Consider the following 24,965-nt stretch of genomic DNA (forward strand, 5'->3'; position numbering starts at 1 on the left):
TTTCTTCGGAGCCATTCTATAGAATAATCAATTATATAATAATCAATATCGTTTCACTATGATCAACACAACTTTACGATATTACACCTTCACAACACATAACTATGCCAAAGAAAACACGTTTGTATTAATTATAATCATTACTGTACATATGCATCCAAAATTAGCGCATAGGCTCAACCTGGTATAGGCCAGCGCTTGTATATGCGTATCAAAATTTGTCACTAAGTGACATGTAGACTTAACCCGATAAGGGCCAGTGCTTGAAATAGTACTAAACCACAAACAACTCCCAAGTCAGCCCAACATGCTGTAACAAAATGCTGCTTGGGATATCAAAAGACTATATACATAAGACTAGACTATTATGTCCTATCCATTCTTTACAACATGGAGCCACAACCAAACAACAGCAGCCACTAGGGCCGCATTAACCGTTAAGCATACCCCCAGTAGTATCATCGCTCGATCCTGACGCCCGTGGCTGTGAGCACTGGATCTTTGCACAATTCTGATTTCTTGCTGCATGTACCGCATGTGATCTTGCATATCATGTCTATGCAGGTTTAGGTTATTTATAGAATGTGAGTGGTCTACAAGCTGATCAGTCGCTAAACCAAACCATGCTGAATCAGAATGACGAGGTGGCTCGGGTACCGGGGCGGGTAAACCCCAAGTAGGAATAGGTATCTCAGTGACCTGGACACGTGATGTTTCTCCCCTATGGTACGTAGATCGAGGTGGGAAAGAGGTGTGCTCAGGTGGACGCACTGAAATGCGAGCGGTCTGACGGTTTCTAATAGTGGGTGGGGGTACTGGTGTATGCTGTACAGGTGGAGTAGGGGATCTGGGTGCTCTAACAGGTGAATGATAAGCACTAGTAGCTCCCTGTCCTGCAGCATTCCTAGGGGATTCCCTAGGGGGATAAGTGTCACAACGGTAACCCGATAAGTCGGGTTGATCTGCGGGTACCTCGTAAGGAATTACCGCATCTGCACCTTCTTCCATTTCCTCTGGTTCCTCCTCAGTTTCCTCTTCCGGATCCTCCTCTTCCTCCTCAGGCCTTGTTGGTAGGGTATTAGGTACACGATCAGTAGATCTTGACATATTCCTGCACAATTGTTAGTGATAAGAATATTATCCTTCTATATTAATCATAGTAAGATACGTGCAGGTATTTATACACATAAGCACAAATAATCGTTTATATACACAAATATTTATCTATTATTATATTTTATACACATATGTTGCTGTTTTTACCTATTCGAATGTTTATCGACTTCTTCTCGAATTTCCCCGTACAAACAAGTATGTTATTACGTTCCGGACCATAATAACCCACTTGTCCATTCGCGTTCATCACGAGAATCATTCGTGTATATTATTTAATATTATTTTATTCCCAGAGTTAATCGAGCCTACGGTTATCTTAGGGTATCCTAAGGGACATCCTAATTCTTTATAACCAATGGCTCTGATACCAACTTCTGTCACACCCCGACTAGGTAGTTGCGGAAGCGTAATACGGGAATGTAACAGATAACACTGGTATCAACAACATTGTTTATAAAGAAATTCATAAACTAATTTACATCATATTACCTGGGTAGGTACTATGTTTACAAACTAGGTGAAAAACACATAACCGGTTTAAGAGCTTCTTATACAGTATTATATCAGCGTCTATTCACAGCTATTCAAATTTCCTTCTAACACCAAGCATGTAAGCAAATCATTCCACTTTTGCTTTACCTGAAAAGCATGTTAAAACGGGTCAACTAAGTCTAGTTGGTGAGTTTCAAGTTTCACGAGTATCAATGAAATCAGTTCACGAGTTCGTAAAGTTTACAGTGTGTATGTATATATGTCTGTGTATGATGTATTATACTAAGCCACAAGTGAAACCGAAACGAGCTAAAACACATGGCCTCCACTGCCCATGCACTCCCGTTGGCATTTAACAGCCACTTTGCCCCAAGTATGTACTATGTCTAACACCACATAGCAGTATGTAAAAATATAATGACAATGTGCAACTGGGTTTACATATGTTCCGGCATACCCCTCCGGCTCTGTCAGTTGGGTTTGTCAAACCGATAGTACTATCCACACGTCACCGGCACGAAGTTAATCACTTGTGTTTGTGGGGACTTGTCAAGTGTTAGTACTTAGATAATCCACATCATCACACGTTTTCAAGTATATCAGTTTATGTAAACATGCTTTTCACCCCAAAAGTTCGTAAAACAGTTTAGAAAGTGGGGGTCGTGAAACTCACCTTATCGTAGTTCGCACAGAAATCACGTATCAATAAGTCAGATGCCTCGTTTATAGCCTGATTCCTATAAACGGTATCGTATCGTTATTACTAGTACAGTGTTCAAGCTAAGTCGGGCTGTATAGATAATCTGGGTATAGCTGTTAGGCCCAGAACATGACCATAGTCTTAGATTGTGACGTTGTATACTATGAAATGTTTAAAACTGGATTTGGCTCAGTTTCACCGTTTCCTGAGCCTAGCTCAGTTGATCGTTTATACGTTTCGGGATTTGGTAAGATCACATAAAACTTAAGTAAATATATTGATTGATAAAATGATTTGATTTATGAAAGAATTTTAAAGTTTCGGTGTCTGGTTTGATTGCAGGGTTCGTTTCCGTTTTTACACGGGTTTGATTATACAAAACGCGCACAATCCACCCGAATTGTCCGGAATTCTCGTAAAAAGTTCGTTTTTATTAATATCATTCAAAAATATGATATTTGGCCACTTTTGACATTTTGACATACCAGTCAGTCCGTTAAACACAAACTGCCGGTTTCGTTAAAACAATTATAATTTAAATCTTTGATTAATCATAACTAAATATGTACTTATATATAAATTATGTAAATTTTTGTAAAAATACATTAAGACATGGAGAATTTTATAAAAATATTTTCAGAAATTTTATGATTAATTATTTATTTATAAAAATTCATTTAATAGGTTATAATCGTGTAATAAATGGCCCGTTTATATCAAACGACCTCCGAAAAATCTGATAATTTTTACCAATGACCTCAATGTTATTACATAGCCCCTGCAAAATTTCCAGAACCTAACTCTTTTGACAAAATGCCTTTTTGTGCGTTTTTCGGCTGTTAAAATTCGGTTAAGCCATTATTGTACAAACCATACTTAGACATTTCCAATGATTCCCAAACTTTACCAGTGATCTTACCATCACATATTAAACTCCAAAACCAAGTTTCATAATTTTTCAATATGTTTAGCTATTTTTCCCAAATAAACGCTCATAAACGGGAATAAATTCACCAAATATTCTCCGTTTATCGAAAAATTACCAAATTTGAACAGGGACTCATTTATATGATCCCTAATGTCCCTGCAAGTTTTCACAAGCTAACAACAAGCACGTCACAACCTAATACTAAACAGCCCCTAAACGAGTGTTACGGGTTTACCTTGTCGGTTTTCGATGAATTTTGCTAGCTTAAACGACTTTCCGGGTCTTGGGTTGCAAACTCAGTATATCTACATATCATATAACATCAAACCAAGCATAAATCATCCATGTAACAGCCTTGATAATTAGGTTTTCGGTTTTGGGTTCAAACCGAACTTTCTAACCGTAAAAACGTTGTATTCATGTTCTAATCCGCGTTTTTGACCAAAAAAGTATATGTTCCTGGTTTGTAAACATGTTTAACATCAAAACATGGTTTTACTTGATTTTTAGGGTTTTTGGATGGTTAAACATGTTTAAAACTAACTAAAACATGTTTATATGTTAATTATATGAATCAAACTTGGTTAAATCTTCAAAACTTGATCTTACCTTAGGGTTTTGAAGAGGAGCTGATAGAACAGGGCTGGAGCTGCTTTGGACTTCAAAATTTTGTATGTTATAATGAATAAGAATGACTTAAGGATGAAGTTATATAAAAAATAATAAAGTGATGTTTGGTGGGTATTCCGATCGGAAATAAAGAAGGCCCCATAATGGGCTGTTTTGGCCCATTAATTTAATTATACAAGCCCAAACATGAAAAGCCCACTTCAAATTTAGTTCGGGTTCGGTTTTTCGCAAGAAAATTAATTCGGGTGTGAGAAATAGCGCAAAAACGCGTGTTTTTCAGCTTATTTTTGTAAAATAAGAAAAACGTACTGACTCGTTGTAAAATTCCAAAATATTTTCACGGATTGCTTAGAACATGTCATATAAGTGTTTTATAAAACTTTTTCGGCTTAACGGATGCTACAATGCTTGTTTTGATATTAACGATTGCGTTTAATCTTATAGCGTATCGATAAACGAAACCTTTTTCGTTTAAAGAGTTTTAAACGTACCGGGGCCTAAATATCAATATGTTAGCCTCTATAACATATATATAACTCGTATATACCCCTCAGTATGTATATGGGTCATAATTAGTATCGGTCGGTTACTCGTTTAAGCACTACGAATTAACCGATTTATCGTTTACTTGTTACGTATATGGGTCATAATATAGTATACCTCGTTTTGTCATGAATGTCACAAAATCGTCATAAAATGCTATTTTATAGGACCTTTCATTTAATAGGACCAACGAGAAAAGTCTCAGAACTCAAAAAGCATCCTGATATCCCAAATAAGATTATGAAACCAATTTTATGGTCACGTAATATATTTATTAACAACCCAAAAAGCGTCCCTATAAAAACATATTATGACACTTTTACTATGTTTTGACATGTGCTTACCTAATTGTAAACTTTTGATACACATACAAGCGTCCTTAAAAATTAATTTATAGGACCCTGATGATGGAACATTATAGTACCAAGAAAAGGGTCCTAATATCTCAAACAAAATTATGAAACTAAATTTTATGGTCACATAATATATCTATGAACAACTTAAACGTCCTAAAAAACATATTATGACACTTTTACAATGTTCTAACGTTTAGGACAAAAATTTGAAGTCATAACAAATCATATTGTACAACCAATTTTTAAACGTCCACACACACATTTTTACTATACGATTATGGACATCTAAATATTGAAAGAAATAAAACTTCATTATAACATAAAAACAAAACATAAATTAGTTACAACATTATCTAACATAAACTCTTGTAACATTCAACAAAAAAAATTAAAAGCAATAAAAGAAACCAGCACCAAAAAATCCCGAGTCATAATGCGTACGTCCTCAATCCTCACGGACTACCTATAAATAAACCATCCATGTATAAGCATTAAGTTCCATGTTATTAAAATTATTCGTATCATAAGTTTAACAAATACATACCGAGATGAATGGACAAGGCCATGCGATGGATGCACCAATACAATCTTGAATCTATTTTTATTTGTACTTGAACATTTACCTCGTTTTGTTCCATTCTCTATACCACCAACTAGCTCATTTGAGTCCAAGCTCTTCACCCATCCTCTTGCTACAGGCTTAGTAGGGTTTAGAAGAAGAAACTTCATCTCCGACCTGGATTTTAGTTTTCAACAAACGTTATATATTAAACTCGAGTCATCAGAGTGCAAAAATAATTTAAAAAATAAGGTTTTACACTAGCAAGCTAACATTTTATAGAAAAAATAATATGAAAAAAAAGCATCAATAGACATTCTGCAATATGAAAACAGGTATTGCAACGACTTTATACCACTACACCACTTTTGTATAAAGCTTCATTGCTAACTTAGACGCCACATGTCAAAAAACAACCAAGAGTAGAACTTTACCACTACATCATTGATACAAACTTGCACCCATCCAAATAGCAGTAAACATAGCTTATTGGTCACTCAGATATCTACCTGAGTATTAAAGGATATGTGAACCCCTAAGTTTTATGCTTTTAAAAATTACTAGCTTTAGAACCCGCGTAATACACGGGATGAAAAAATATTATAAAAATAAATATCTTTATGCATTAGTGTAAGTTATATGTGAACCAATATATTACACATAATATGATAATCGGGATTTTAATACCACAAATCACAAATATGTTAAAACCTCTCTGTCATTTGAAGTTGTATTGGTAATATTTTTTCCCTTCATTTAAATTTAATTAATAGTTTTAGCTCGTCTATTTTTCACCACGAATAATGCAAATGACACCACCTATCATATTCAAAATGCATTACCAAACACGATTAGAATGCTAAGGATAATATGTTCCAAAATCATTAACACGTAAAACAAAACAAAAAAAAGTGGGACCTAAAATAAATACCATGGGTTGTGAGGTGTAAAGCCTCTCATATACTTTTGAATGATTCATGCATTGTAGCCTGATTTAACTAATAAGGTCAAAGATAACAATTCAATTTTAGGTAAGCACAAACTATGAACAATAATCGGTTATGAAACCTTCAACTCTAGATAGGTAAGGAACATATACATATTTATGAGATTATTGACAATGTAAACCAGAACACGGCTCCATTAAAAACTGAACAAAATATAGAACAATCATCTAGATCTGCAGCAATCTGCTAACATTCCAAGGCCTAGCAGACTGATCTGCAGTCCCTGATGTTAAATCCCCACACAAAGAAATAAACAATTACCAATCAAAACAGTCCAATTCATAAGTCAGTTTATATACTTCCATTAGTTGTTGTTTTTGGGTGATTACATAAATCCGAATCCTAATCATAAAACTGAAACTAATTAAAAGATCCGCCAGCACAATGCATACAAATTGCAATTAAATACACGCATATACAGCGAAGCGATCGGAAACAAACCTGCAATCAGTGGAGAGCAATAATGATACAAACTTGCAACTGAGAAACAAAACTGAAACATGCGAAGCGGTGATGGATATAGGGTTCGCAAAAGCAGTGATTAGATAAGAATGTAAAAGAGATGCGAAGTAAACAAAGAACCAATTATATAAAAATATAATATATAGAAGAAAAGTAATACCTTGGAGATAGATACACACTGATTAAACCTTGAGGAACAATTAACAGGTCCTCGAGATGAATACACAATCGAGATGGAAAGGGATTTAGGGTTTCGATGTAAACGATGATTCAGAAACGTTATATTGAAATTGGGTATGCGTCATTCATGGGCCCGAATAATTTTTTTAGTTGGCCTGTAGGTTTGAGAGGGAAAACATAAGCCAGAATGGATGTGAGACTGCCATGTGTAACTCATTATTTTATTTTATTAGAAGAGTAAGGAACCTGTGTAATACACGAGATTGTAAAAGAACATAAAATGAGAGAAAAATTATAATATATACAATTAAAAACATTGTCGATTTCTATAGTTAAAATCAACAAATACAGAGTAATAAATAAATGGGAACAAAAATACATATTACATATCAAACGAACGTAAGAAAATCCCGTCAAACTGTTCACTATACTTCAATCATATGCATGCCAACCATTAGGAATGGTAAATGATATCTCATACTCCTTTATGAAACCAATATCAACTCAAAGAAACTCATTGGAATATCCATAAATATCTTATTTGAATAAAAGTCTTCATACAATTATAACAGAAGAATTCAAGATTTGAAAATTGTTATTTTTCATTGTAAGCTAGTGGGTTAAAATTGATTGAATGTATAAAACTCTTTAGTGCTGAGTATGTATAGTATTAATTCTTCAAATTTAGCATAACGAAGACCTCATATTCAAGTTTGGCTACATAGGATTCTATTCAAGTTTAGCTAGCCGACATAATCGCATGATAATCGACCCCAATCATTGTTGGGATTGATTTTCATTTATCTAAATAATTTCTTTTTAAACGGTAAAATTGTGTTATAATAAAACTCTAGCGAATAAGCGTCCTATAAAACACATGTTTTATGACTCAAATATCAAATGTCCTATTAAGGTGTATTATAATAACACCACAATGATTAAGCGTCTTATAAAGGTTAAAGTGATAAGATCATAGTGTAAAATGTCCTATTAAGTTATGTTCTTATATGACATCGACTAGAAAGGGTCCTATAACACCAAACATTTATGACTTAACTACAAATGTCCTATTAACTTATGTTATAATAATACCTTCAGTAATCAAGTGTCGTATTACATTACTACATAATGAGACACCAACAACTACATGTCTTATATATTACTTTATTAGGATTTAGATTTTAAATGTCTTATTAAGTTATATGATAATACGACCCCAAAGAATCATCCATTCTATTAAATAACTTTTTAGGACACCGGTTCTGTGGCGTACATTGTAAAAGGACCCCAAATGTTCATTTGTCCTATTAATTAGATTTTAGGACCCTATTTTACAAGCGTCCCACACAAAAGGTCCTAAAAAACCCTTTTTGTTGTAGTGTCGCATAACTTGGAGCAAAACTTAAGTCGATTTTCCGGCAAACTATTGAATGTAAGAGTAGAAGATATGACCATGTTTATTACTAATTTTGGTAATTATGTTTCAAACTACACTATAATGGTAAATAATTTTACTAAGTACACTAGTTAGGTAAAAAATTCCTATATATGGGGCTATGTCCAAGGACAACGACTCCTCAACTGCTGTGAGACCGTACATTCCTGATGCGGTAGAACAGGATGTTAGGGGTGTTCACGGTTCGGTTTAAAATCGTGAAACCACCAAAACGGTTTAATCGTTTGGTTCACGGTTTGTTTTTCCGCTAAAGTTTCGGTCGGTCGGTTTCAAAACTTTTAAACCGTAGTGAACAGTTTGATTTACTGTTTATACCAAAACCAACCGTATAAAATCATACCGGACCGTGAAGTTTATGTATACATTATTATATTTAAAATATATATATTTTACATTTTAGACTACGGTTAAAATAAATAGATTTGGGTCTTATATTGAAATGCAAATATAGCCCGGAATGCTCTTCTATTTTACTATAAAGGGACACACGACCAATATCAGTAATATGTAAATCAACACATGTTTTTGCTTGCACGATGTTCTTTTAAATTAATTTAATCTTAAGCTATTTCAAGTAATATTAGTGGCGGTAAGAGACTATATCAAGTAAATGCCATCCTAAGGTCTCAAACAACAAAACTTATCTATTCTTCAAGATGAATTCTTTCCATTATTAATTTTCTGCATTATATATATATATATATATATATATATATATATATATATATATATATATAAATAAACTCCAAACCATGAAACTAAAATGGAGCCAAAATGTTTGTCACGTTTCGGTTATAGTTTTGAACAGTTTGGTTTTGGTTTTTGATAATAAAAAACCGTTAAACACCTATACGGCTACACCGGATGAAAACGATAAAACCCCCCCACCCCCACCAGGTCGGGTTCAAACCCGGGATTATTGCAACTAATTTATGGTGTGAAAATAAGCAAGTCATGTTGGTCATTAGTTGTCAACCGTAAGTATTAACCACAACAGGAGATAATTTGGATGTTAAACTAAGAGCATTCTCAACCTATTCTTCATCCTTGTCTCTAGGACTACTCTCGTTGGCAATCTCTTAATAAGATTGGTGGACCCAAAGTTAAAAAAAAATTAAAAAAGAAAATAAAGCAATCTAGATTAGCAATATAGGTTAGTGGAGCAAACCCATATTACAATCGAAATTAACCCCCAATAACTTAATTATTCAATAACTTTTAATATTCGAACTAAAAAAAATAATTAAATACACGATATTTCTTAAAAAAAAATTTATGAACCTTCCGACATAATAAATTACATTAAAAATAGACTTCGTTAAAAAAATATTTTTTTTAAGTTGGGATGGGTTGTGAATGTGTGTTGAAAATTGAATAGGGTTGGGTGTGTAGATAGAAAAAAGAGATATTATGATTTTAATAAAGATTGGGTTGTGAGAGATTGTGAATGAGTATAGTCTAATTACACTAAAAAAACTGCATTTCTCTCTCCTGTTTAATTAAATAATATTTTGTATTCTTTTAACATTACAGTTTTCTCTTTCTTCTACTCAACAAATATTAAAAAATAAATAGGGACAAACTATGTTTCTCCAAATTTACAAAAATTCATTACATTTTCTCTCTTCATCCTATAATTTACACTCACAACATCTCAAAACTACACCCTATAATTTGCAAACTTCCTTCACATAATTTTGAGGGAATGAATGAGAATGGTGTGAAGGTATTCTATAAATTGTGACAAAATAAAAATGAGGAAAATGATTTATGGTCTAAAAAAAACCTGTAACACCCCAACCTGGTCAGGGCTGGCGTGTCATTATTACAAAATCAGATCAAAAACATAATTCCATAATTGTTTAATTTAATACATTACAAGGCCATCTAATTCTATTCATTAACTTGTACGAATCTTTTCATACTCTCGAGCACTCTTCCATAACACGTCCCCAGATGTCTTGATAACCTGAAGTATAAAAAGGAAAACACGAAAAGTACGTCTGAGCAAAACTTGCCCAGTGAACGGATAGAGGGTAATAAAAATGGCTAATTTTACTTGAATAAAAGGGCTAAGTATTTCAAAACACATTTAAAGTAAATGCTTAAAAATTTCAGAAATCATAACATATAAGTAAACTAATATAATCATAAACATAAAATGCAAATTTACCTGAAGTCAAGAGGGTTCATTTTAATTACAGAGGTGATGCAGGGTAGCCAATCCATACATACAGATTGTGAATGGAGTGTGGGCAAATCACACCGAACATTCACCAGATAACATATATTATAACAGATTCCTAGGATAGATCCATACGCCTCTGAACAGAAAAGACAGTCCGAAAACTTAACATAAGTAAACAGAAACAGAGATGCCGTGAACTCAACCCACCGTCACGGAAGGTGCCACATCATTCTATGCCACAATGATGGGTCGGTGGTCCCCACAGAGAAGGGTTTCGACTTGGGTAACAAAATACATATACAGATATAAACATAATAGCAAACATGTAATTATTCGAAACATATAACTTGTAAAAATTTTTAAACTTGCAAACTTGTAACATAATATAAACAATCAGAACATGCAAACTTGTAAACATGTAAGTTCGTATACTTGTAGATTCGTAAACTTGTAAACACATAAACATGTAATCCCGTAAACCATGTTGATGTGTAAACTTGTAAACTCATAAACAAGTAACTCACAAACACATGAAACTCATAAACAGGTAAAGTTCCAGAACGTGTAAACTCATAAACATGTAGGTTCGTAAACATGTGCATGCGTAAAATTTTAACTCGTAAGCATGTAATCCCGTAAACCACGTCGACGGGTAAACTCGTAAACTCATACACATGTAACTCACAAACATGCATGCAAACTCGTAAACATGTAAATAACATATTTCATTAATCATTTTCTATTAATAACAGATGTGAAACGTTTTCTAAAAACATATTCAAAACGGAAGCTTGATGAGTAAATATATATAAATACGGAATCAGATGCCCGAAGGCCAAACGGAACGTATCAAATGAAATGGGTATAGACTATCCGTACCTTATGTGGTGACTAAAATACTAATATAATAGATTTACGTCAAGACGATCACGGAATCCTACAATAAAGTTGTATTTAAACATATATACATATTAGATTCAAATTTGGCATCTTGGTTTGTTTGTTTCGCTAACTTTTAGTGGCTATCTACGACTTGTAGACAATTCGTTATCCTTTACTACCATATGAATCTTCACTAATAGTATTTTATGTTCATGTTTAAATATGTTGAGTTTTATATAGATTTATCATTTCCATCAGATTCAGAATTTATGAAGTTATATCTATTTAACTTATTAATAATCATTACATCTAACTTTTATCATTTTTTATATTTATAACATTTCATATAATAGATCATTGATATAATAACTTTAATGTATAATATGTTAATAAGTTAATGTATTATGTTAAAGAAATAATGTGGGTAAATTGTTATTAAACAAAAATCAGTAGTTTAATTTAATAATAACAAACTTCAACATAACATAGAGCAAAATAGTATACTATATATCGTATTAATGGTTTAGTTTGCAGAGTTAGATACAAATGATTAATGAACTAACTTTAAATATATCATATATGTGTCCAAGTTTTAAAAATGTGTTTTCCAATAAACCACCAAAAAGAAACTAGGTGACTGACTGGATTGTTCTCAAATATATATAGCATGTTTGAGTTAATGTGCATTCATATCTATAATAAACACAAATAAAAGGGTACAAGGTTACGTTTTTACCTTTGGTTTGGGCCGAGTAACGTGTCGGAATAAGGAACGGTTGCCGGAAATTGCCGGGTGTGTGCATGGCGCGGACTTTCGTGGCCTAGCTAGAGGTGGCGTGTGGAGGTAGCTACATAGTGGAGATGGCTAGCGTGGTGTTGGCTTTGTGTTTTTGTGTGTAAAAGAAAGTGAGTCGGAGGTGGTTAGAGAGTTGCTGGAGATTGCTTTGGTCAAGAGTTATTTTATGGGAGTGAGTCATGAGGTAAACATACGTTTTTTAGCTGGTGATTCCTATAGCCAAAAATATCTTGGAGACTGATGTAATTATTGAGGTGTTGTTAATCATATTATTATTTCTTTGCTTAAGAAGGTTGGCAAGAAATTTGATGAAAGGATGAATGGTCCTTTCTAGACTTCAAAATGGTTGCAGAGAGTTTGTTAAAGGTAAAAGTCTTGTCCAATCAAAGGTCATGTGTGCATTATTATTATTTATTATTATTATTATTATTATTATTAGCTTTACGTGTGAATGTAAAGTTGTAAGGAGAAATGAATTTTATTTTATATTTGTTTTTATATTCATCATAATTGTTAATATTGGATTTATTTAAACAATATATACATATGTATTGTTATGTTACGTACACCATATTAAAAGTTATTATCATAACAATTCTTTATTTATTTAATTGTAAATTTTAAATTTGTGTTTAAAATTTTTGATTATTACAACTCTTCCCTTCTAAAAAAAAATTTTCGTCCTCGAAATTTAAGGTTATTAATACTGCTTCAACGAACATAACAAGGTAACAGAATAACGGATTTCATATATCACACATAACCTAGACATCATAGTCTTATATTACATATGTTGTACTGGAAACATAACTTAGCGAAAGCTTAATTAGATGTTCTAATGAAAGATAAGTACGATTAGACTCCATAATTATCGAGACATAAAGTTTTATAGGATTCATTTGTTGGTAGGGATGAACTTGTTGCATCTTTCTTCCTTCAAGGTTGTCAACCAAGTAAACCATGATACTTTAAACGTTTCTTTGCAAGTTCCTCTTCAGGCGATGCATTGTGTGTAGTTAAGGCAAATACCCTTCCCCCAGTGGTGGGTGGTATGGTAGACGTAGTCGTGTTCTTGACAGCATATTTATTTGGCTCGGGGCAGTCTCTCACCATGTGCCCGGCCTGTCCATATCTAAAGCAATTGCCAGTTGTTTTGCGACAAACACCCTTATGAAGTTTCCCACAAGTGTTGCATGTTGGGTTTGCTTGTTTCTGGGGTCGAAACTTATGAGAGGTTTGTTTTGGATGATGGGAGGTTCTTGGATTCGGGTGTGTTGGCTGCGAGTTTCAGTATTGGTTGTTACTGTTCTGACTAAAATGAGGTTTACGATATCCGATCAGGTATGGTTCTTCTTAAGGTTGTCATCATATTGTAACTTCATGTCCTTGTTTACTATCTCCAGATTTTGGACCGCATTTGCAACCTCTGTAATGTCCTTAAACTGTTGGTTTACAATCAACCACTTGAACTTTTCACCAATATTTGGAAACCCGGCCTGGCCCGGTTCGACCAGGACCCGGGACTGAGACCGGTCCGGGTCGTAGTATACAGCCCTTTTTCTAATGGACCGGCCGGGTCTCGCGGGCGCCGATTGGACCGGATCCGGTGACCTGGCGGTTGGACCGGCAGGTTTGTTAACCTTCTGTGATTTGGGACGAGACGAGATCAAATTTTGTGTGTTTGGAGATTTGGAGCGGCGGTAGTGGGTTATGGAGCGGCGGCGGTAGTGGGTTATGGAGCGGTGGCTGTGGTTATGGAGTGAATATAGAGTTTAGTTTGTTAAGCGACTGTGTTTGGTGATTATGTTTTGATTAAACAAAAAAAATGAAGAAGAAGAAGAAGAGATGAAGGAGGCGATGAAGAGATGGGAAATGGAGGCAAAAGTTGTCTGGATTTAGGTGAAAAACAAAGATGATTATTTTTTTTCCTTTTCACTTTTTCTTTAATACAAATTACATTAGTCATCCTCAATATTATACTTTTAGCAAAATAACCCTAGACTTTTACATATTAGTGCATTAGAAATTGTATATGGCTAACTACTTTTATAAGATATATAAATATATATTATTTATATTAATTATGACGTCATCCGGGTCAAACACCGGTCCGCCCTCCCGGGTCGGTCCGACCTTTGACCCGATAAGGCGTCCGGGTCGATGTTCGGGCCGGGTCTGAAAACATTGCATTTCACATACTTCCTATTTTAGTTTGTCTGCTTGTTCCAATGGGGTTCCGGCAACAGGTCCTATAAAACTAGCCAATCTCGTGAACCGTGCCATAAACTCAACCATTGGTTCGTCTTTCCTTTGCTTAATAGACGCATACTCCCGCACATATTCACTCCTATGGGCAGGTGAAAAATATTGTCGATAGAATAATGTCTTGAAGTCATTCCACGGTAGTGTAGCAGCAAATGAATCCCCCCCTCGTGCATGCTTGACAGTACCCCACCAACCTTGTGCGTTGTCTTTGAGCTTATATGCAGCTAACCTTGTTTTGAACTCATCACTAACGCCCATAACTTCGAAGATCTTCTCAACATGAGTGATCCAATTTTGTTCCTCTACAGGGGTGGCTGCAGAGCTGAAAGAACGTGGTTTCTGCTTCTAGAATCTTGCAAACCAAGTGTAAATGTCAACAGGGGGATTTATAGCTGAGATATCCATTGTGACGTTTCCAGAGGTGGAAGTGGTGGTGGAGATGGAGGCGGTATGGGAGAACATAGTGGTGGAGTTGGTGAAGGAGGTGGCGGGGGTGTTGTACTCTGATTAACAGTCTGCACAATCATAGGTAGTATTGTTTCCACTGCACGTTGAACCGCATTATGAAGGTTGAGACGTCTCGATGAAGTTCCCGATTTACGATGAACTTTCCTAAGAGGAGCCATCTAAAAGAAACATAATATAAGGAGGCTATTATAACGATTTAGCGGAAAATAATTATTTTAATTATCGTTACTTATTTTTTTTTACTTTCTTTTTAGCTCTAATGTCTACCGAATACCTCACACGTCTTATTTTATTTTATTTTTCTACAGGAAAGAGCCTTTGCTCAGAAACCATAATTGTAACACCCCAACCTGGCCAGGGCTGGCGTGTCACTATTACAGAATCAGATCAAAAACATAATTCCATAAACGTTTAATTTAATACATTACAAGACCTAACAATTTATACAGAAGTGCGATCTAATTCTATTCATTAACTTGTACGAATCTTTTCATACTCTCGAGCACTGTTCCATAGCCCGTCTCCAGTTGTCTTGATAACCTGACGTATAAGAAGGAAAACACGAAAAGTACGTCAGAGCAAAACTTGCCCAGTGAGCGGATAGAGGGTAATAAAAATGACTAATTTTACTTAAATAAAAGGGCAAAGTATTTCAAAACACATTTAAAGTAAATGCTTAAAAATTTCAGAAATCATAACATATTAGTAAACTAATATAACCATAAACATAAAATGCAGATTTACCCGAAGTCCAGAGGGTTCATTTTAATTACAGAGGTGATGCAGGGTAGCTAATCCATACATCCAGATTGTGAATGGAGTGTGGGAAAATCACATCGAGCATTCACCAGATAACAAATATTATAACAGATTCCTAGGATCGATCCATACGCCTCTAAACAGAACAGACAGTCCGAAGACTAAACAGAAGTAAATAGAAACAGAGACGCCGTGAACTCAACCCACCGTCACGGAGGTGCCACATCATTCTATGTCACAATGATTGGTCTGTGGTCCCCACAGAGAAGGGTTTCGACTTGGGTAACAAAATACATGCACAGATATAAACATAATAGCAAACTTTTAATTATTCGAAACATATAACTTGTAAACATTTTTAGACTTGCAAACTTGTAACATAATATAAACAATCAGAACATGCAAACTTATAAACATGTAAGTTCGTATACTTGTAGATTCGTAAACTTTTAAACACGTAAACATGTAATCCCGTAAACCATGTTGACGTGTAACTTGTAAACTCATAAACAAGTAACTCACAAACACATGAAACTCATAAACAGGTAAAGTTCCAGAACGTGTAAACTCATAAACATGTAGGTTCATAAACATGTGCATGCGTAAACTTGTAAGCTCGTAAGCATGTAATCCCGTAAACCATGTCGACGGGTAAACTCGTAAACTCATACACATGTAACTCACAACAATGCATGCAAACTCGTAAACATGTAAATAACATATTTCATAAATCATTTTCTATTAGTAACAGATGTGAAACGTTTTCTAAAAACATATTCAAAACGGAAGCTTGATGAGTAAATATATATAAATACGGAATCAGATGCCCGAAGGCCAAACGTTACGTATCAAATGAAAGGGGTATAGACTAACCGTACCTTAAGTGGTGACCAAAATACTGATATAATATATTTACATCAAGACGATCACGGAATCCTACAATAAAGTTTTATTTAAACATATATTCATATTAGATTTAAATTTGGCATCTTGGTTTGTTTTTTTCGCTAACTTTTAGTGGCTATCTACGACTTGTAGACAATTCGTTATCCTTTATTACCATATGATTCTTCACTAATAGTATTTTATGTTCATGTTTAAATATGTTGGGTTTTATATAGATTTATCATTTCCATCAGATTCAGAATTTATGAAGTTATATCTATTTAACTTATTAATAGTCATTACATCTAACTTTTATCATTTTTTATATTTATAACATTTCATATAATAGAACACTAATATAATAACTTAAATGTATAATACGTTAATAAGTTAATGTATTCTGTTAAACAAATAATGTGGGTAAATTATTATTAAACAAAAATAAGTAGTTTAATTTAATAATAACAAACTTCAACATAACATAGAGCAAAATAGTATACTATATATCGTATTAGGGTGCAGTTACTGTACGCTAATGCTTTAACGTACGGTAGCTACGCGAGATGCTTAAAGGCAAAAAACCAAGGCAAAACCCTAAAACGGTCAACAAACTCTCAGCAAACGCTCAAAAAACGGTCTTCGTGAAAAAAATGAAAAATTGATCGATTAACCATCTAAAATTGTTTTTTTCGGAGAACAAATGATTGATTGGATATGTATTGACGATTCTGAGATGTTTGGATGCGATTTCATGGATCGATTCGTGAAAAAATGGCTTCGCGTACGTTAAGGATTAGTGTATTGGATCTTTTCACTAACGATAATGGTTTAGTTTGCAGAGTTAGATACAAATTGTCACACCCCCACTCTAGGCCTAGGAGTGTGATCAATAGTTGGTACCACATTTGTAAATAAATCAGAGTTACGGTTATTAGCGGAAGTCTTATAAAAACATAAGTATCGAAATTGTAAATATTTACATTACAAAAGACGAGACGAAAGTCTCGTTTAGTTTTACTTATTTATAAGTTTTACAAAAACTTCATATTTAATATTTAAACAAAAATATCCGAGCCATCGGATTTTTGAGCCCTTCGTCCTTCAAGCTCTATTCTTGGTTACCTGCAAAATATTATAAAATATGTCAGCAACGAATGTTGGTGAATATGCTGACGCAAAAATATTTTCTTTACTTAATCACCCCTCGAGACTGCGTAAGTCTCGGCCCATCTTGGCTTAGGAATAATCATGTTAAAACAATCTCATTATAAACTCGAGTCTCTACACTAGGTCACCTCAACAAAACACCGCAGCGTTTCGACATAACTTAGGTACCATAAATATACACATGGTCATTCTCACTCGGACGTAACTTAGGTCCGGCCCATCGTGGCTGGAGGTCGTGACCAAGCGTGGTGCGATGTGCCCACCGCGTTCCACATATGTAAGGATCCAGACAAACGTATACCACAGCCTAAGGGCTAGGCTTATACTCTTATTTACAGTGTTTTATAGACACTTAGTCTCATGTAAACTTTAACACATAACACGTTTGATTGTTTGAAAATAAGTTTGTAAAAGTGGGGCGTATTCACCTTTCAAATGGGATCGGCTTCCAACATCGTCAGTGACTCTTTCCTTGCTATCTTGCACCTATAGTACGAGTATAACTTATATTAGTCGGATATACAATCCGGCTTAAGACCTTTAGTCTTATTTATCTCGATGAACCTTTAGTTCGATTCTCTTTTACTTTAAAACCTTTAGTTAAAAAGTATTATTATAAACCTTTAGATTATTTATAAAACCCAACGTTTCTTCTTCTTTAAGAAACTTATTCTTTTCTTTATTATTTAAGAATACTCATTATTCTTAAATAATATATTTTATAACAAAGAATAATCATTCATATATATATATATATATATATATATTCAAATATATAGTTTACTTTTCTTTTCCTTTATTTTCTTTGTTATTTATTTCTTTTGTTTATCGAGGCATCGAGTATAACCTAGACTTGAGGTATTAAGCCTTTATAATATTTTAATATTATTTTATTCGGGCATTACGCCTACCTTCTCTTGGCTTAATAAACCCTACACACTCAGGCAGCACTTCGACGCCTTTTTCTTTATCAACACTCGATTGATCAACCCTTTGCTTGGACACACGAATCGAATAACAACACTCCATAGCACGCACTTCGAAACGATCATTGAAACGTCGGGACGTCACTACCTTCTTGTTTGGAATGTTGTCGGGGAGTGGCACGAATATCGAGATAATAGGCATGAAAAACGAGGAATCGGGCACGCAAAACGAGGTGGTTCGAGGGCACGTTTTTCGAGGTCTAGAGAGAAGTTAGAGAGAGAGTGGTATGTGAGATTTGGGTGTGATAATGTGAAGACCCGGACCTTGCTATTTATAGGCCTGATTTTGGTCCCCATCGCGTACCGCGATGGGTTCCTTGGCAAGCCCATCTCGTAGCGAGATATAGGCTTGTTGAGTCACAGGGTAGACCTGCCATGTTGCGACACGTGGCAGGCGCTGCGCCATGTGGCGACATGTTGCCACGTGGCGGCAGACGGTACCACCGTGTGCCACGTGGCACACGTGTCACAACGTGTCAGACACCCCATCGCGGTACGCGATGGGTATCCCTTCTGATCCATCGCGTATCGCGATGGGTCAGGAAAACAGAATTTACAATTTTGAGCTTGCAGTTTGGAATTTGACAAAATTGGTCCCTTGACTTTGGAAACTTGTCATTTTTAGCTCGAAATTTTCATAATGTTACATCCTCCCCACCTTGAAATAAATCTCTTCCTCGAGATTGCTTTATGAGAATAAGTAGGGGTATTTTTTTCTTATTTCGGACTCGAGTTCCAATGTATACTCGGGTCCTCATCGGGAATCCCATTTTACTTTCACTATTTTTAATGTTCGTCTTTTAAGTTTCTTAATTTTTGAATCTTCAATTTGAATTGGTCTTTCAATGAATTTTAAGTTATCGTTAATTTCTACATCTTTTAATGGCACCGAAAGAAATTCATCGGCTAAACATTTACGTAGATTCGAAACATGGAATACAACATGTATTCCTTGCATTTCCTCGGGTAGTCGCAAACGATATGCGACGGTACCAATTCGTTCAAGTACCTCGAAGGGTCAAACGAATCGAGGACTTAACTTTCCTTTCTTACCGAAGCGAACAACTCCTCTCCAAGGTGAGACTTTCAAAAGAACCTTGTCACCAACATTGAATTCTAACGGCTTACGATGGACATCTACGTAACTCTTTTGGCGATAACGTGCCGTTTTAAGTCGTTCTCGGATTTTGAGAATCTTGTCGGTGGTTTCTTGGACTATCTCAGGTCCAGATAATTGATTGTCTCCGGGTTCTCGAATGATGCGGCTTGAATACTTGTGTGATAGCTATTATTGTACGAGAATTCCATTAGGGGTAAGTGGTCATCCCAACTTCCACCTAAGTCGATCACACAAGCCCGAAGCATGTCTTCCAACTTTTGGATAGTTCTTTCGCTTTGCCCATTGGTTTGCGGATGATAAGTGATGCTAAGGTTTAGCTTTGTGCCGAGTGCTTGTTGGAAGCTTTTCCAGAAATGAGACGTAAAACGACTGTCTCGGTCAGAAATTATAGACAGCGGTACCCCATGCAAAGCAAAGATGTTGTTTACATAAATACGCGCTAGTCTATCCATAGAGTACGATTCATTGATGGGTATAAAGTGTGCGGATTTTGTTAAGCGGTCCACAATTACCCAAATAGCATTGTGTTGTCGAGTCGTCTTCGGGAGTTTGGTAATGAAATCCATAGTGATTAACTCCCACTTCTATACGGAAAGTTCGGGTTGCTGAAGCAATCCCGAAGGCTTTTGGTGTTCACCCTTGACTTTCAAACATGTTAGACATTTCGTAACATGCGAAGCGACATCCCGTTTCATCCCATTCCACCAATAGTTAGATTTGATATTATGATACATTTTGTCGCTTTCGGGATGCATCATGTATTTGGATTTATGGGCTTCATTCAAAATTTTCTCACGCAAACCTCCAATGATTGGTACCCAAATCCTATTACCGAGTCTAAGGATACCATCGTCACCTTTGACTAACGAGTCAATGGTGCCATTGCGTTTTTCATCGGAGATTTGATTTTCATTGATCGCTTGAGTTTGAGCAGATTTGATTTGTTCGATGAGATCAATTTGGAGTTCTAGCCGCAACGCTCGGACTCTTTTTGGCTTTTCGTGCTCTTTACGACTAAAGGCGTCAGCCACAACGTTGGCTTTACCTTCGTGATAAATGATCTCACAGTCGTAGTCGTTGAGAGTTTCCATCCAGCGTCGTTGGCGCATATTAAGCTCTTTTTGATCGAAGATGTGTTTCACGCTTTTATGATCAGTGTATATGATAAATTTTACTCCATAGAGATAGTGCATCCATATATTAAGTGCAAATATTATGGCGCCTAACTCTAGATCGTGAGTTGTATAATTCTTTTCGTGTATTTTGAGTTGACGAGAGGCGGAAGCTATCACTTTCTTTCGTTGCATTAATACACATCCCAAGCCGGAATAAGACGCATCACTAAAGACAACGAAATCTTCAGTACCCTCTGGAAAGGCCAACATAGGAGCTTGGGTTAGCTTTTCCTTAAGTATATCGAACACCTCTTGTTGTTTTGTTCTCCATTCATACTTGATGTTTTTGCGAGTTTAAAAAGTTAAGGGAACAACGATTCGGGAAAATTTTTCAATGAACCTACGGTAATAACCGGCCAATCCCAAGAAACTTCGAATCTCGGTTGGCGACTTTGGGATCTCCCATTTAGAGATAGCTTCAATCTTAGCGGGGTCCACTTAAATACCGTTAACATTTATGATATGACCAAGAAATTGTACCTCGTGCAACCAGAATTCGCATTTCGAGAACTTGGCGTACAATTTCTCGGTTCTTAGAATTTCAAGTAAGGTTCGAAGATGATTTTCATGATCATCCTTAGACTTAGAATGAGTATGTCGTCGATTAAGACAATAACAAATTTATCCAGGTAAGTCTTACAGATTCGGTTCATCATATCCATGAACGCGGCTGGCGCATTAGTAAGTCTGATACGGTCTAAAATATACACATTATTATATAAATATTCCCTACACTTTGAGTAACTTTTGAGTTAGTTTTGAGCTAGTTTTTATTAAATAATTTATCTAATTGGTTTATATCTATATTTTATTAGTTTAAATAGACAACGAGCTAAAATGAAATATTTGTTTTACGTAATCATATATAAATTAACTAATGATTTGTCATTTTAATAATGTGATATCGTCTATTAAATGTTAATCATGGAGACACTTATAAAAATACATTAAGTCACATTTTAAAAGTTGAACATGACAGGAAACAATGGTGTGCATTATGTTGAGATGACGGGCTGAAAATTGAGATCTAAATATGAAGCCCATGAAGAAAAAAAAAAGAACCCTACAAGTTTACAACATTATATTAATCGGCTGGGTGAAAATAATTGAACAAAGGGGGCATACGTGAACAAGGGGGGCCGCCCCTAGGCTGTGGTCCTTCGGAGTAATTGAAATCAACCAAGCTCGCACACATGTCAAAAAGTCTCACGGCCAAAGGTGAATTAATTAAGAAGGCATGCACACAGCTCAATAATTTAAGCTCACAGGCCAGTAGCTCAACTTTTATTATTATTTTCGATGAACCGTAATACTTGTTTAATCTTTGTTTCATCGAATATTATGATTGGCTAAACTTGTTTTACTGTCTGGGTATGGATGAATACTTTTTAGACTCGTTTTATTTTCGGTCTTGGATTATTATTGATTGGTTCATGTTTTGGTAAAGTTTTTATTTTAATTGGTTGTGATGCATATGCGTATTTGGTATTAATTTATTATCAGTCTTTGTTCCAAATGCGTCTTTGTGAATGTCTTTCATGTATGGATGCATATTAGGTTGTTTACTGTGCGTTTACAACTAGTTTATGGTTTATAGTTAACGTATTCCATAGGAACGGTAATTGAGAGTTTAGAGATACCTTCTGTCACTTGAGAGACCGGGAGGTAATTAAGTGTCATTTGTTTTGGTCTTTTGCGGGTTTGGGTAGTAATGCACGGGAGTGAGTTACCCTAGATTCTCTTAGATTCTTACAAATCCAAAGTTTAACCGAATTCAATAAAAATATCCTTTTACGCCTTAGGGTGTTTTGTGATTAAAGAGACCGGGTGGTGATTTAATGTTTGGGTACCTTAGCATATTTAGGTAAGGTGAGATCAGGAGGTGAACTGAACCATTTAATCGTTGAGCTTTACATGATATTTAGGGTTCTTAGGTATTGTTAGTGAGAGCAGGAGGTGATCCAGCTTACTATAGTTATTCCTTAAATTTCATATTTTTAGAATACGGTACCAATCATAAATCCAATTTCTAGAGTTTACGAGTTTACTAGTAGAATTCCTTGCCTAGGTAGTTGTTTCACCCTATTTGAGTTCTAAACCGATTGGTGTCTGGTTTCCATGTTAGTTTTAATTTAAGTATTATTTAGTTTATAGTTAATAATTAAAAAAGATAAAAATCAATAAAATCAATTTATTTAAGTTATTAGTCAGAGTCTAGTTTAGGTGTCGCTAGTGTCCTTTGGGTTCGATATCCGGACTTCGTTAGGCTTTACTGTAGTTGATAGGTACACTTGCCTCTCTAGTGGTCTAGCATTAGGATAGTCTAGATTTATAAATTTAAAACTAGAGTGTCTAGGTTAGGTTAAGTTTTTAATAGACCGTTTTGCACATCAAGTTTTTGGCGCCGTTCCTGGGGATACTTAGGCGATAGTGAAACTAGCTTTGATTGAACTTAATTGATTAACTGGTCTTTTGTGTCTTTAGGTGTGGTGTGTCTTGTGAGTCCGTGTCTTAGATTAAGCGTGTCTAGTCGTGTTTAGGATAATTTAGTTTGTGTTTTATTTTATCGAGCCTAGTTAATATGTTTAATAGATAGAGTCAGTTTAGGAGTATTTTATATAGAAGATGTTGGAAAGGGATGATGTTGGAAAGAGCGGAGCAAGAGGAACGTGAAAGATTCCAAAAGATTAAGGAATTGGAAGTCAGGCTTGATAAGTTGATTGAAAGAGAAAGACTCCGTAAGATAGAGGAAATCGAAGCTAGGTTAGATGAGATAAGTGCTAGAATTCAAAATGAGAGTTTTTCTAAGAAGGAGCAGGAAGCCGTCTATAAAACAGATGATGAATTCTGGAATAATGATGATGAGGGCCTGATAGAAGAGATGGAGTTGGAGCTACCTGATTACACGGAGTTGAGAGAAGATGCCGTTGAGGAGCCACTTGACCAGATGGAAAATGACGAAAAGGAGGAGCATGAACCATCTTGGGAGGATGAGTTTGGTGATGAGTTAGTGGGTTTACCAGTATATGAAGAGCATGAAGAATTTGACCCTGTTGGTTATCTTATATATTTAGAAACACTAATCATGGGGAAGCCAACAATGGAGATCAAGTGTGCACCAAACGAAAAAAAAGAGGAAGTGGTAACAAAGGATGAGAAGCCATTAGAGTTAGTTGAGTCGTTACATCGTAGGAATGTTAGCAAGTCTATGGAGGAATTAGATAGTGGACCGCCACCGAAATCGGCAAAACCACATAAGAGGGAGCGAAAATGCTTGGATCAACACATTTTAAGGGTTCAAAGATGGTACATTAAGAGTTATAGAACAACACTGAAATTTAAGAATAACCATTTTCCTCATTACATGTCACGTATTAGGTTTGGTCCAGGTAAGTTTAAGTATTGGTGGTCTGACCCGTTTGAATGTTTTAAAATGCTTTTAAGTTTCACTATGTGCTATTTGTTTAGATATGTTGAAAGGGTGGAATTAAACGGTTTAGACCGGGGTTGGAAAAAAGAAAAGCCTCCTGATTGAAATTTCGGGAGCGAGTCTGGCTGAAGACTCTTCTGTAAACTTAGCGCTTTCCAAGAGGCAACCCGGTAGTATGTTTTTATTTTATTTATATTATTGGTGCTTCTTGCTTTCTTGTGCTGGCTGTTTCTTGGTTTGCTTTCAGGTTGGTTGTGGAAGTTTGATGATATATGGTTTGATTCAAGGGTGGAGAAGTCATTTGTTGATTGATTTTCACGTTCGTTCGTAAGTGATAGCTTGGTAGAGAGCACTGGAGTATGAGGCTTTCGTTCGAATTGGAGGGCATGGGACACGACTCGCGAGGCAATATCGT

This window comes from Bidens hawaiensis, unplaced genomic scaffold (genome assembly GCF_021521415.1).
Source record: "Bidens hawaiensis isolate Kalapana, Puna unplaced genomic scaffold, B.hawaiensis_p1.1 tig00004030_1, whole genome shotgun sequence".
Lineage (NCBI taxonomy): Eukaryota > Viridiplantae > Streptophyta > Magnoliopsida > Asterales > Asteraceae > Bidens > Bidens hawaiensis.